Here is a 14,584-nt window from a genome sequence, read left to right as displayed (position 1 = left end):
CATATTAAATAACAGACTGACTTATGCTGAACATTTAAACTAACTAACAGGCTTGGTTGAAAATACAGACTGCACACTACTCGATTTGTCCCCAACTTATACTTATCCTCATAATTATTCCAACTCAAAAATCGTCACCAAACAAGCACACCTATTTTAACCAAGATTAAAACTAAAACTCAAATGCTCAAATGAGTCTAATGTTGCAGCACTTCAACAGTCCCAAACCAACTACAACTCAAAGTACTCAACTATTGAGGAGAAAAAAAACTAACTAGCATACATAATGAATCAAGTAACTAAGGCAACCAATCACATAGAAATACTACAAATAACAGTATGATCATTCTTTCAACTTTGTTTTTCATTTCCATCTTTAAACTCGACCTTACATTGGGTATAGTTCAGGAAAAGTGTACCTGGAGTGAAAGGAAAGCAAAAGGATCAATAAATCAGCAGTAGCAGAACAGCCAGAATCCCAGTAATGAAATAATGCCAAAGGAACTCAGCAAAAATCAGTGTTGATACACAGTAAACCCCAAAATCAAACTTGAATTGAAACAGAATTTCAAACACACCCTCAGCTTAAAACCAGCTTTCCAAACCCAAATTAAACCATCTCTAATCCCATGTGAACCAGAAATAACTTCAGAAAAAAGAAAACAACCTGAAGAACCAAAGATTACTTCAGGGATTCAAACTTTAAAATTACAGAAAAGGAAACTAATGGAAAAGTGTTTTTTTTTCAAATCTTCAGCCGTCTGATTTTTCTCTATTTTTCTATCTCTGAAAGTCTGCCTTCTTATGCAAGAAAGCATGCCTTTATAGGCAAGGGAGTAGGGCATCTTTCAGAATTTAGTTTTACCCCTTAGGCCCTTTTCAACTTTTAATTTTTGCCTAGATACACCTAATTAATTCTCTGATTTTCAAGTTAGTCCACCAATTATTGACTTGTTGGCCAAGCTAAGCCACTACACTTCTGAAATTCGATTAAGACCCTCACTAGAAACTTCCCTTTTCTGTTATCAAAAGATTCCCTAAACCAAATACCTAAACTACCCCTTTTCATCCTTGTTATTTACCCCTGAACAAAAATATGGGCCAAATCGACACGACCAGACTTGGTGTAGGTCTGCAAACCCAAATTGAATCCCCACCTGGGCCCTTTGAATTTCAAAACCCAATTAGGGCAATCAGGGATTCCCCATTTAAAAATTGACCCACTATTCCCAAAAGAAAAGATCCAGAAACCTTTTAACATGTAATCAACGTTTATGAGGGTGCATGAATCAATTTACTTAATCTTCATAACAAGAAATGAACTGAATTAAATCTAATTAGGTCGACTGGAGTGAAAGTAAAGAATCAGAAACTTAGCCAAACTAAATAAGTTACAAAACGGATTCCACAAAAGAAAAGAAGAGAAAAACAAAAAACAAGAAAAAGGAAAACAGAAAAGGAAACATGTTGAACTCGGAAGGCAAGTTGACTTTCCAAACGGAAGAAAACTAGGTTAAAGAGAAGGAAGGAGAAGGATAATGGGAGAAAGAAAACACAAGAGGGACAGGAACTTACCAGATCAGACCTTGACAACAAATGGAAGCGAAACTTCAACCAAACTTATGTCGAGTCAGACCCTCAAACTTTGAAGGAAAAGCACTGCATGCTACCCAGCTCGAACGAAGATGATTTTGAACTTTTGGTTTGGAATCGGATTTAGGATTTAACGAGTTCAAAATTGATTCGAGGGGTATGGGTTAGGGGTTTGGAGAGAGGAGATCATGGTGGGTCTGTGGTGTGATTTTGGTGTTGAAAGGAGGTGGCGCCGCCAGGCAGGGGATTGGGAATTCTAGGGCGGCGGCTTGGGTTTCAGGTGTTCGATCTAGATTCGAGGGATTTGGGTAGGTTTTGTAGGAAATTGGTTGCAGATTGAGGATGTGGAGGCGGAGAGGAAGCTGTGGTAAAGATTTGGGATGGTTTGGAGACTCGCCGCCGCCGTAGGCGATTTCCGGCAGTAGCAGACGGCGGCGATGGAGAGGTCTTCTGGTGAGTGAGAGAGACGAGAGACGGGGTAGGGGGTGTTTGGACATTAAAATATTAAAAAATCCCTAGTTCTCAGCCGTCTGATCAAACAACATCGACGGTTGAGATTAAAACCTAATAAAACGGGGTCGTTTTGAGTGGTAAAGGGATCCTGGACCGGGTTAAAAGGTCCCGGTCTCGGAAGAGATGCAGCATTACGAGCTATTCGTCGAAGTGGTATACTATTAACTTTCGTACGGGATGTAACTCCTATGCCACATAATGGCTGTAGACCTCCGAAAAAAAGACGTGTGTAGAACTGAACATTGAAGAAATCTCAAGAGAAATAAAAGATTCGATGATACTAATCAAATAATAGTACTATGGTTCGAGAGAAAGTAACAGTATCTACTCGGACACTACAGTGGAAGTGTGTTGAATCAAGAACAGACAGTAAACGCCTTTATTATGGACGCTTTATTCTGTCTCCACTTATGAAAGGCCAAGCCGACACAATAGGCATTGCGATGCGAAGAGCGTTACTTGGAGAAATAGAAGGAACATGTATCACACGTGTAAAATTTGAGAAAGTCCCACATGAATATTCTACCATAACGGGCATTCAAGAATCGGTACATGAAATTTTAATGAATTTGAAAGAAATTGTATTAAGAAGTAATCTCTATGGAACTTCTGACGCATCTATTTGTGTCAAGGGTTCCTGGTCATGACCTTCAAGATAATTGTCTGCTCAGGCCTCAACTCCTCAGCTATAACCCTAGTCGCAATATCCTACACACAGAAATCCAAATTTTAAAAATAATAACAACGTAAGCCAGAAACAACTAATTTCCAGTGCTGCAACAAGTGTCTTTAGCTTTACTTTCATATATGAACCATACCTATGTGTTGTCACTTCCCTCCATTTTTAAAGCCTAACAACTCCCAAGCCTACTCATAGATAAGGGAGGAATAGCCTTTTGGTAAAGGCCCTCCACATATAAGCATNTATGGGAGTAATTCATATAGGGCAAAAATTACGTACTCACAGGCATGACTCCCTATAAGTACTATAGTACTAATTTTTAATTTCACAAGGGAGAATTTAAACACATAAATTTTTCACCACAAGGACGTCGTCCTTATATGACATCCACCGCAGCTTGTAGCTAGTTTAAATATCTCACTTCATATAAAAATACGAGGATCTCATCCTCAACTACGTACCACAAGTAATATGCACATTGTGCCAACTGAAAATTTTCATTTCCTTTCTTTTTTCTTCTAAATAAATTCCGTCAAACAAAACCACAACATATAATGAACCCTCACATCGATAGGGAATAAAATTCGCAATTTAAATTAATTTTTCCTGAAATCACATCACAACTATTTTTAGTGACTAACACATAATGATAGACATAGTTATCTCCATATAATCTCCCAACAGGAGTATGCACATAAGTAAATTTAAGATTACGAAGCTCACTCATGAGTAGAGCATATTATGAGGACTTGCCTCGATACTCATAACTGAATCAAGTTAAGGAAATTGTTCCTTTATGATAACTCGAGTTCGTTCTTGTAACGACCTCAGCTATACCATAGTGAATATATCAATGGGTCGGGCCTCCACCTCTTAGGCGCCATCTACCCGCTTTTCCTCCACCCCTAATTGGTAGTGTAGGTAGAGTAGTAACTATAATGGAGTACGTGGCACGTGTGCTCTGATGGAACAGATTTCTCCCAAGTCTAGGACAATTTCTCAGGATGTTCCTAGTATCACCATATTCATAACAACCCATCCGCAGTTCGACTGCTCATACTGAGTTCATACCGGATAACTTAAATAACCATTGCAAGAAATTCCATGCCACTGGCACATTAAAAGATGACCGCCCCACGCGAGTGTTGTGATTAACTTAAGCACTACGAGTATGCTGAAATTATTTCTGTGACCCCTCTGATACTGAAATGTAGAATTGTTAAGGACGCGGGAATATCTCAAGTCCCATCATCATCCCATTCAAATCTCAGCTCTTAATCATATACAAGTTTTGGAAAACCTTTCAATACCACATAAATACATCTCATGCCAAAATTGACATAACACATGACCCCGCAATTTGATCGTTGATAGTGGACTCCCCTCACCTGGCACGAAGCCATATGAAACATTCCGATGATTCACAATACTAACCTTTATTGCTCGTACGACACCAGTAATAAGACACCTCAAGCCATTTGTTTGGCGCATGTCATCCTCGTGACGGTTAAACTCGTTTCCTCCAGTGTCTTGGTTGGTTAGTAAGTACCCTTTGCTAAATAGAAATCCCATACGAAACACATAGTCTCTAATACTACCAACTATTTTTTTTATCTACATCCACCTGATGATTAGGTAACCAATTAAACCTTCCTAAGATTGTACTTGTCAACCAAATGTCAAAACATATTGCATCCATATGTGCACAATTGAAAGATCTCTCTATACTTCCGCATCCCCAATTCTGGACGACACGTGGTAACAGTAGTCGAGCAACTTTGGCTCCCTTATAACCCCTTTACAGTATCACAAACCATTGGTGCAGGCGCAATTCCATACATGAGTAGAAGCAAAAGAGCATAAGATATATGCTTCAAGCTGAATTAATATCGCACGATAAGGAATGAAAGAAGTGAGGTTATCCTAATAGTTCTGTAGCCTCTCGAAGATAAGTACAGACGTCTCCGTACCGATCCGCAAGACTCTACTAAACTCGCTTATGACTTGTAGCACTTATGAACCTAGAGCTCTGATACCAGCTTGTCACGACCCAAAAATCCCTCTGAAGGAGTCGTGATGGCACCTAGTCTCTAAACTAGGTAAGCCTAACATTAACTGATATAATATGTATATTTGCTAACCTTAATCTGAATAACTCTTAACAATTTACAATTCCCAAAATCGGTGGTACAAGTCACAAGCCTATCTAAGAGTAATTTCACAAAATAATATACCACTGCCCCGAAACAAAGGAGCAAATGGAAGTAAATACAAATGAAGGTGACTTCGAGACCTGCGAACGCTGTAGCAGGTTTACCTTGAGTCTCCATCGCGATGACCCTGACGGCAACTATCAATCCACCTGGATCTGTACACAAAAATGTACAGAAGTTTAGTATCAGCACAACCGATCCTATGTGCTGGTAAGTGCCTAGCCTAACCTCGGCGAAGTAGTGACGAGGCTAGGACCAGGCTACCAAATAAACCTGTGCAATATAGCGTACAAAATAATAGGAAGCAGATAATAATGGGGGCAACAATGATCAACCAGTGATATAATTAGCAGGCAACGAGAACATCATAAATGTTTCTTAACAAATAATAAATACAAGTGCAATCAATTAATTAAGTCCTTCAAATATAAATCTTTCGCCTATGAATCCTTCAAGTAATAATCTCTAATATAATATGCTTTTCAATAAATATATCTCTAATATACTTCCTTTCGAGTAAAGGTCACCTTGTGACGCCTCATTTTAAAATCATTAATAATATAGATCTCAGCCCACTTTCACATTTTCACGGCACCTCGTGCCTATATTTATATCACAATCGCACGGACAACTCACGTGCCATTTAAATAACACCATAATAATTTCCCCGGCACCTTGTGCCCACATATTTCTGTCTCACATTGCACAACAATATTCTCATATTACTCAGTTCATAGGTTCCATACCCAATACAATTAAGAATGTTCAAGGAGCCTCATTCACTTAACATAAAGTAGAGTACAACTCCCAACTCAATTAGGATATCAACAAGAAAAGATGAAGTTATTTTTTAGAAATCATTTGATAAAGAAAATACCCTTTTCAATTAAAGTACAATATCGAATGAATCATTACCTTTAATACGAGAAATCAATAAATCAAAATATAGTAGAAATTCCTTTTTAAGTAAAGTACAACCTCAAACGGTTTAAGAAAAATTTAGTTGAGAAATCCATTGAGTTAAAAATGTAACAATTGTTGAAATTTGAAGTATTGAAAGCTATATATAAATGCGGCGAGGTATTGAAAACAATACGGGTTCCAACACAAAAGGATCACAGCAGTAAGGAAAATTTTGAACCGTTAAAACACTTGAATTGATAAAAACAATTAAACACAGCAAACAGAAAGTGCACAGCCTAACCCTTCGTACTTTTACTCACTTTCTCACCATAAGAATCAAAATTCACTTTTATTCTTTCTTGTTGCGGCGTGCAACCCGATCCCAACCATATATTACTGTTGCGGCGTGCAACCCGATCCAACCATCTAATATCGTTGCTGCGTGCAACTCGATCCATTTAATATTGTTGCTGCGTGCAACTCGATCCATTTAATATTGTTGCGGCGTGCAACCCGATCCATTTAATATTGTTGCGGCGTGCAACCCGATCCATTTAATATTGTTGCAAACACTAATCACAAAAGAATCCCGACAAGGAAACAATAAAGAAACAACCATATCCCGGCAAGGGAGACAATATCATAAACAATAACATCCCGGCAAGGGAGACAATATCATAAACAATAACTCCCGGCAAGGGAGACAATATCATAAACAATAACATCCCGGCAAGGGAGACAATATCATAAACAATAACATCCCGGCAAGGGAGACAATATCATAAACAATAACATCCCGGCGAGGGAACAATAGTATAACAATAATATCCCGGCAAGGGAAACAATATAATAAGCAATAACGTCCCGGCAAGGGAACCAACAGTAGGGATTAAATATGTCCCGGCAAAGGAATCAACTATAACCAAACTTGTACCGATAATTAACTTCACAATGAAACCTCAACTTGAGTCAACGCTCTACCATGTTCAACAATTAAATTCTCAACTTGAGCCAATGCTCTACCATGTTCAATTAACAATAATACTTCCACAAGTCATATTCCCTAATAGAATTTATCATATAGAGCATATACAATACGAAACGGAGTCACATTAATTGAAGTATAAGACTCACGAGCATGCTTGACACCAACATATGGATACTCGTCACCATGCCTATACGTCGTACTCAACAAATAACATATAACAAATAGGACACAACTCCTAATCCCTCAAGCTAAGGTTAGACCAAACACTTACCTCGCTTTGCTACCAATTCAAAATTCCAACAAGCCTTTGCATCGCGAATTCGTCCGAAGCTTCAAATCTAGTCATAATAATTCCAAATACTCAACACGAATCGTAGGAACTAATTCCATATGAATTTACACATTTTTCGAATTAAAATCCGAAATTTAGCTCAAAATTGCTCGTGGGGCCCACGTCTCGGAACTCGACGAAACTCATAAATCCGACAACCCATTCCGATACGAGTTCAACCATGCAAAAATTATCGAATTTCGATATCAAATGGACCTTCAAATCCTAAATTTTCATTTTTGGGAAAGTTTTACAAAAACTATAGTTTCTTTCATCCAAATCCGAAATAAACGATGAATATTGATATAGATTTATGAAATGTAATCACTTCCGGATATAGAGCACTTACCCAAGTCGAAATCGTGAAAAACCCCTTTGAAATCGCCCAAATCCGAGCTCCATAGCTCCAAATGTGTTAAAAATGGCTGAAACTTGCGTTTTGTAATCTGTCCAGGCAAGTCGCAGGTGTCATGACTTGTAAATCGCATTTGGTACTTGCAATTTACACTGCCCCAGAACACAGCATTACCCGCCTTCAGTAAATCACTGATAACTTTTTGTACAAATGTCCAATTGATGAACGGTTTGAAATATTAAAAACTAGACTCAAAGACCTTTCATTTGATAGGTTGTGCATCACATAACACCTTATATATATGTAGATATGCTCGTCCAAAGTGAGGTCTTGTGCGTACTCATTTGCAACTTTAGTCTATTATGAAATTTTCCAACTTGGCTTAGACTTAGGACTTTCCTTAGACCCCATATATCTTATAGTACACCTCGTACACTTGCTATCATATCCAATTGGTATCCATCATGGTAATAGACCTCTTCCACATATAAGATAATATAATTAGAACACGTCAACTTTATTATTTCGCCAAAATGCGTCGAATTGTCCTATGGACTTCCAAATCCATATTCGGACACACGTCTAAGTCCGAAATCACTATACGAAGCTATTGACATCATTAAAATTCTATTTCAGGGTCGTTTGCTCAAAAGTCAACTCTCCGGTCAACTCTTTCCATTTGAGCATCAAAAATAAGATTTTGATTTTTCTTTAAATTTAACTCTGAATCTTACGAAAACCAAACCTGACCATACATGCGGGTCATAATGTGTATTATGAAGCTTCTCGGGGTCTTAAGCAGTGAACGAGACGTAAATTCTTAAAACGAAAATTCGAGTCGTTACACGACATCAGTTGAAATTATCATGTCATCTTTTATCTATCATCCAAAAAAGCATTAAAAACTTATCTTTTAGCAGGGCCACTGAATTTCATCTATCACCTAAAAAAGCATTAAAAACTTATCTTTTAGCAGGGCCACTGAATTTCATCTATCACCTAAAAAAGTTCATCATCTTCTGCCTCCAAGCTCTTCTTCCTCCTCAGAAGATGTGTTTCTAAGAATGTCAAATTTCAGTAGTACGTACTAAGTCGTAAGACTGTAGCTTGGTACCTATCGATTATATATTGAAGAAGAAAACATTTGAAACATACTCATAAAACAGAATCATTCTCTAAAGAGGACTATAGCTTTATAAAAAATCAAATATACAACCTGTTATATTTGTTACACATACTTGGATGTATATTCATCCACAACATATATATTTTCTTTTTAGGCACCTCTAATTATCTGAATGTAGGTGAAAGCTAACCTCGCTAACCGGAAAGATACACATGTTGAATGATCAATTTTCATCTATGTTTGGTCATAAAAATTGTTTCATAAATATGGTGGAAAGAAATAAACTGAACATAAAGACTCTTAGGAGCAAAATTGCAATGCCAAGTTGCTAGAAGTGACCCCACGTTATAGAATATAATGACCATGAATCCCAGGAATAGAGTGCTTGTAACGACCCGGTCGGTCGTTTTTGGAATTTACGCCCCGATCCCCTAGTAACTGCTTCCCCTAAGTTCATTTCTGCTATTTGGTTTGCCGGGACGTTCGATTTTGAGTTTTGGAGAGTTTTGGGACACATAGTCCCTAAAGGAGAGCTTAAGTGTTGGAAAATGGTCCATAGCCAGAACAGTGTGAAGACGGCCTCGGAATGGAAATCTGATGGTCCCGTTAGCTCCGTTAGGTGATTTCGGGGTTAGGAGCGTGTTCGGAATGTGTTTTGGAGGTCCGTAGCTCATTTAGGCTTGAAATGCCGAAGTTTGAATTTTTGAAGTTTCCGGTCCGATAGTGAGGTTTTGATCCGAGGGTCGGAATGGAATTCCGGCAGTTGCAGTAGCTCCGTCATGTCATTTGGGATGTGTGTGCAAAATTTCAGGTCATTCGGACGTGTTTTGGTTAGATTTTTGATCGAAAGCGTATTTTGAGAGAATATGAAGTTCTTAGGCCTAAATCCTTGATTAATTCGATTTTCCGGTATTGTTTTAGGTGTTTTAAGGATTGGTACAAGTTTGAATAGGGTATTAGGTGATGTTGGTGCTTTTGGTTGAGGTCCCGGGGGGCTCGGGATGAATTCAGATGGTTGACGGAAAGATTTTTGAAGTTGAGAGATTGCAGACTTTGCTGCTTCTGATATTTTCGCATCTGCAGTTTGGGGAACGCAGATGCGGCGCCGCAGATGCGGCTAAGGGGACCGCAGAGGCGGATTTGGTGAATTCTTCAGGTACCGCAAATGCGGTTGATCTTCCGCAGAAGCGGAACCGCATCTGCAAGTGGGTGACCGCAGATGCGGAACCTGGCCTTTTAATGAAAGTCGCAGATGCGACTATTTGTCCGGAGATGCGGTCCCAGGACCGCAAATGCGGAAATAGCTGGCCAGAAATAGTGATTTCGAGGGTTTAGTTTCAAAAGTTAGAAAAATCGAATTGGGGCTCGGGAGAGGGCGATTTTGAGAGGGATTTGAAGAGGAGACCATTGGGTAACGATTCTTTAACCCTTTCTAGTTATATTTCATCAATCTTTAGTTAACTTCATCATCTAATTTCGGATTTTGAATGGAAAATGGGTAAAAACTTCATAGACTTAATTATTGAGATTTGAGTGGGTTCTTGACCTCCGATTTGAGAGATTTTTATATGGTTAGACTCGTGAGAGTACGANTATTGCATCCATATGCGCAAAACTGAAAGATCTCTCCATACTTCCGCATCCCCAATTCTGGACGACACGTGGTAATAGTAGTCGAGCAACTTTGGCTCCCTTATAACCCCTTTACAGTATCACAAACCATTGGCGCAGGCGCAATTCCAAACATGGGTAGAAGCAAAAGAACATAAGATATACGCTTCAAGCTGAATCAATATCGCACGATAAGGAATGAAAGAAGTGAGGTTATCCTAATAGTTCTGTACCCTCTCGAAGATAAGTACATACGTCTCCGTACCGATCCGCAAGACTCTACTAAACTCGCTTATGACTTGTAGCACCTATGAACCTAAAGCTCTGATACAAACTTGTCACGACCTAAAAATCCCTCCGAAGGAGTCGTGATGGCACCTAGTCTCTAAACTAGGTAAGCCTAACATTAACTGAGATAATATGTATATTTACTAACCTTAATCTGAATAACTCTTAACAATTTACAATTCCCAAAACCAGTGGTACAAGTCACAAGCCTATCTAAGAGTAATTTCACAAAATAATATACCACTGCCCCGAAACAGAGCAAATGGAAGTAAACACAAATGAAGGTGACTCCGAGACCTGCGAACGCTATAGCAGGTTTACCTTGAGTCTCCATCGCGATGACCCGCACAGCAACTATCAATCCTCCTGGATCTGTACACAAAAACGTACAGAAGTGTAGTATCAGCACAACCGCCTCCATTGCTGGTAAGTGCCTAGCCTAACCTCGGTGAAGTAGTGACGAGGCTAGGACCAGGCTACCAAATAAACCTGTGCAATATAGCGTACAAAATAATAGGAAGCAGATAATAATGGGGGCAACAATGATCAACCAGTGATATAAATAGCAGGCAACGAGAACATCATAAATGTTTCTCAACAAATAATAAATACAAGTGCAATCAATTAATCAAGTCCTTCAAATATAAATCTTTCGCCTATGAATCCTTCAAGTAATAATCTCTAAGATAATATGCTTTTCAATAAATATATTTTTAATATACTTCCTTTTGAGTAAAGGTCACCTTGTGACGCTTCATTTAAAAATCATAAATAATATAGATCTCAGCCCACTTTCAGATTTTCACGGCACCTCGTGCCCATATTTATATCACAATTGCACGGACAACTCACGTGCCATTTAAATAACACCATAATAATTTCCCCGGCACCTTGTGCCCACATATTTCTGTCTCACATTGCACAACAATATTCTCATATTACTCAGTTCATAGGTTCCATACCCAATACAACTAAGAATGTTCAAGGAGCCTCATTCACTTAACATAAAGTAGAGTACAACTTCCAACTCAATTAGGATATAACCAAGAAAAGATGAAGTTAGTTTTTGAAATCATTTGATAAAGAAAATATCCTTTTCAATTAAAGTACAATATCGAATGAATCATTACCTTTAATACGAGAAATCAATAAATCAAAATATAGTAGAAATTCCTTTTTAAGTAAAGTACAACCTCAAACGGTTTAAGAAAAATTTAGTTGAGAAATACATTGAGTTAAAAATATAACAATTGTTGAAATTTGAAGTATTGAAAGCTATATATAAATGCGGCGAGGTATTGAAAACAATACGGGTTCCAACACAAAGGATCACAGCAGTAAGGAAAATTTTGAACCATTAAAACACTTGAATTGATAACAACAATTAAACACAGCAAACAGAAAGTGTACGGCCTCACCCTTCGTACTTTTACTCACGTCCTCACCATAAGAATCAAAATTCACTTTTATTCTTTCTTGTTGCGACGTGCAACCCGATCCCAACCATATATTACTGTTGCGGCGTGCAACCCGATCCAACAATTTAATATTGTTGCTGCGTGCAACCCGATCCATTTAATATTGTTGAGGCGTGCAACCCGATCCATTTAATATTATTGCGGTGTGCAACCCGATCCATTTAATATTGTTGCGGCGTGCAACCCGATCCATTTAATATTGTTGCGGCGTGCAACCCGATCCATTTAATATTGTTGCGGCGTGCAACCCGATCCATTTAATATTGTTGCCAACACTAATCACAAAAGAATCCCAGCAAGGAAACAATAAAGAAACAACCATATCCCGGCAAGGGAGACAATATCATAAACAATAACATCCCGGCAAGGGATACAATATCATAAACAATAACATCCCGGCAAGGGAGACAATATCATAAACAATAACATCCCGGCAAGGGAGACAATATCATAAACAATAATATCCCGGCAAGGGAAACAATATAATAAGCAATAACGTCCCGGCAAGGGAACCAACAGTAGGGATTAAATATGTCCCGGCTAGGGAATCAGCTATAACCAAACTTGTACCGATAATTAACTACACAATGAAACCTCAACTTGAGCCAGCGCTCTACCATGTTCAACAATTAAATTCTCAACTTGAGCCAACGCTCTACCATGTTCAATTAACAATAATACTTCCACAAGTCATATTCCCCAATAGAATTTATCATATAGAGCATATCCAATACGAAACGGAGTCACGTTAATCGAAGTATAAGACTCACGGGCATGCTTGACACCAACGTATAGATACTCGTCACCATGACTGTACGTCGTACTCAACAAATAACACATAACAAATAGGACACAACTCCTAATCCCTCAAGCTAAGGTTAGACCAAACACTTACCTCGCTTTGCTACCAATTCAAAATTCCAACAAGCCTTTGCCTCGCGAATTCGTCATAAGCTTCAAATCTAGTCAAAATACTCAACACGAATCGTAGGAACTAATTCCATATGAATTTACACATTTTCCGAATTAAAATCCGAAATTTAGCTCAAAATTGCTCGTGGGGCACACTTCTCAGAACCCGACGAAACTCATAAAATCCGACAATCCATTTCTATACGAGTTCAACAATACAAAAATTATCGAATTCCGATGTCAAATGGACCTTCAAATCCTAAATTTTCAATTTTTGTAAAGTTTTACAAAAACTACAATTTCTTTCATCCAAATCCGCAATAAACGATGAATATTGATATAGATTTATGAAATGTAATCACTTCCGGATATAGAGAACTTACCCAAGTCGAAATCGTGAAAAACCCCTTTGAAATCGCCCAAATCCGAGCTCCATAGCTCCAAATGTGTTAAAAATGTAATCTGTCCAGGCAAGTCGCAGGTGTCAAATGTGACTTGTAAATCGCATTTGGTACTTGCGATTTACACTGCCCCAGACCACAGTATTACCCGCCTTCAGTAAATCAATGATAACTTTTTGTACAAATGTCCAATTGATGAACAGTTTGAAACATTAAAAACTAGACTCAAAGACCTTTCATTTGATAGATTGTGCATCACATAACACCTTATATATATGTAGATATGCTCGTCCAAAGTGAGGTCTTGTGCGTACTCATTTGCAACTTTAGTCTATTATAAAATTTTCCAACTTGGCTTAGACTTAGGACTTTCCTTAGACCCCATATATCTAATAGTACACCTCATACACTTGCTATCATATCCAATTGGTATCCATCATGGTAATAGACCTCTTCCACATATAAGATAATATAATTAGAACACGTTAACTTTATTATTTCGCCAAAATGCATCGAATTGTCCTATGGACTTCCAAATCCATATTCGGACACACGTCTAAGTCCTAAATCACCATACGAAGCTATTGACATCATTAAAATTCCATTTCAGGGTCGTTTGCTCAAAAGTCAACTCTCCGGTCAACTCTTTCCATTTGAGCTTCAAAAATAAGATTTTGATTTTTCTTTAAATTTAACTCCGAATCTTACGAAAACCAAACTTGACCATACATGCGGGTCATAATGTCTATTACGGAGCTTCTCGGGGTCTTAAGCCGTGAACGAGATGCAAATTCTTAAAACGAAAATTCGGGTCGTTACATCCTCCACCTCTTAAACAAATGTTCGTCCTCGAACGTGCTAAGATTATTCTGAGGTTACCAAATTGATGTTTCTACTTTTACACATATACTCGTGGTTGATCCCACATTCGAAATAAGTTCGACAATACAATTTCAATTGAGGCTATTTCTCTTACCCATATTTGTAAACTTTAAGACAAAATTTCTTATACTCCGAACATTTTCAAAAAGGTCCGATTTTCACATCATCACACGATCTTAGTCTCACCTGGCTATAGCAACTCGTGCCTACGCACGCATCAACTTTTTAATAGCGCTTAACGGTTGTTACATCCTCCCCCACTTAGGGTAATTCACCCTCAAATAAGAAGTAGAGTCCGCTCTCAAACA

The 14,584-nt window shown here is 38.3% G+C and overlaps 1 long non-coding RNA gene across 2 annotated transcripts; it reads right to left on the bottom strand.

The window, feature by feature from the left end:
- Positions 1-40: 40 nt before the first annotated feature.
- LOC109215738 lies at positions 41-7,788 on the bottom strand. 2 transcript variants are annotated; one of them, XR_002066399.1, is made up of 3 exons: positions 7,573-7,788; positions 7,164-7,230; positions 41-419 (listed from the first exon to the last, which is right to left on the bottom strand). It is a non-coding gene; the product is annotated as an uncharacterized LOC109215738 (long non-coding RNA). The 2 variants fall into 2 exon arrangements; XR_002066400.1 differs by lacking the exon at positions 41-419 and adding an exon at positions 4,907-5,156.
- Positions 7,789-14,584: the final 6,796 nt, after the last annotated feature.

This window comes from Nicotiana attenuata, unplaced genomic scaffold (genome assembly GCF_001879085.1).
Source record: "Nicotiana attenuata strain UT unplaced genomic scaffold, NIATTr2, whole genome shotgun sequence".
Classification (NCBI taxonomy): Eukaryota; Viridiplantae; Streptophyta; class Magnoliopsida; order Solanales; family Solanaceae; genus Nicotiana; species Nicotiana attenuata.
The sequence above is the reverse complement of the archived record's forward strand: the minus strand, read 5'-3'. Positions and strand labels throughout refer to the sequence as shown.